This window comes from Mastacembelus armatus, unplaced genomic scaffold (genome assembly GCF_900324485.2).
Source record: "Mastacembelus armatus unplaced genomic scaffold, fMasArm1.2, whole genome shotgun sequence".
Classification (NCBI taxonomy): domain Eukaryota; kingdom Metazoa; phylum Chordata; class Actinopteri; order Synbranchiformes; family Mastacembelidae; genus Mastacembelus; species Mastacembelus armatus.
The window spans coordinates 148817-150271 of record NW_022872898.1 but is presented as its reverse complement, the minus strand read 5'-3'; the positions used below and the strand labels follow the sequence as shown (position 1 = coordinate 150271).

The 1455-nt window shown below is 43.8% G+C and overlaps 1 non-coding gene across 1 annotated transcript; it reads left to right on the top strand.

Moving 5' to 3' along the window:
• The first annotated feature begins 268 nt into the window (after positions 1-268).
• trnar-ccu (transfer RNA arginine (anticodon CCU)) lies at positions 269-349 on the top strand. The gene has a single exon. It is a non-coding gene; the product is annotated as a tRNA-Arg (tRNA).
• The last annotated feature ends 1106 nt before the right edge of the window (positions 350-1455 follow it).

Genomic DNA, 1455 nt, shown 5'->3' with positions numbered 1-1455 from the left:
GTCCGTCTCAGGGCCCTTAGACCGCTCGGCCACCCTGACCCTCACACAGGTCTTCTTGTTAATGTTCATCTGAAACTATGTGCAGTCATACGTATTGTGCTTTGTTTAGACAGTCAGTGGGAAATCAGAAGGAGACTAGTGAAGTCCTTTGGCACAATAACTATGTCCTTAAGGCTGGGTTCTTGGACACATCCCAATCATAGTAAGGTCAGCTGGAAGTTCTTCTAGGAGTTCTGCACAGATCATTTGCTTTGAGCAGCAGCACTCAGATGAGCTGACCGAGTGGTTAAGGTGATGGACTCCTAATCCATTGTGCTCTGCATCGTGGGTTGGAATCCCATTCTCATCGAGGAAGCTGTTATTTGGTCTAGAATGATTATAGCAACAAGGTTAAGGTGAAGACACAAACTACACATTAAATACTCATTTTACAGTTTCAACATTAATGCAGAATGCATGTATACTGACTAATGTGCTTGATTAGTTTCAAGGAAGAACCAAATAGGATGAAGAGCCCATCGTACTTAACAAGTTCAACGCAGACATTCAGCAGCAATATTGAGGTGCAGCAGAGGATGGTTTCGCTCTATTGACCTCTGGGTTATGGGCCCAGCATGCTTCCGCTGCGCCACTCTGCTCTTCTTTTGAGTTTGGTGGGTGGTACTTGTCATGCTGTTTTTTAAAATACAAAATTATTCAAGGTGTGTTCAGACAATCAAGTTAAACCTGAAGGGCAGGGACCGCTGGTGAAACAAGGACTAATGTGTATCTCACTGACCAGGACTGGCTTTCCTTTCTCTAGGAGATTCACATGACTATATGTGACTCCACCTCTGATGAAAGACATGGTGATAGAGGACAGTACAGACACTGCTCCACAACAAAGTTGTCTTATCAGGAGAGGGATTTGAACCCACAGCTCCAGAGAAGACTGTAACTTGAATGTAGTGTCGTAGATCAGTCCAGCATCCTGACAGTTACTGTACCCTGAATGTGTGAATTTTGAATTCACTTAACACTGCTATTGAAAATATAGCTGCTAGAGGGACTAAAGTGCAGTAACTTATTTAGAAAAAGCTGGGTTTGTTCAGGATGTTGACCATCAAAAAAGTCACAGAGCAGCCAGGTGTTCAACTATTTCACAAATCCAGAAACTGACACCATACCACACATCACATGTGTCATCAAATCTTGATTTTACATCCATCCAATGTCAGCAGATACACAGGACACCAAACCAAAACCACATTCCTTCAAGCCAGAGTTGAACCAGCAACCTAAGGATAACTGCCACTCCACCAACTGAGCACGTTGGACAGCATCAACAATGCTGCAATTTCATTGGCTATGACTCCTGTATACAACTGGCCCCTGTGTGGAAGGCAGCTATGCTCACCACTACACCACCATCACTGTGTCCAAAGTTTTCACTACTCTTCGCAGGTATTTTCCATC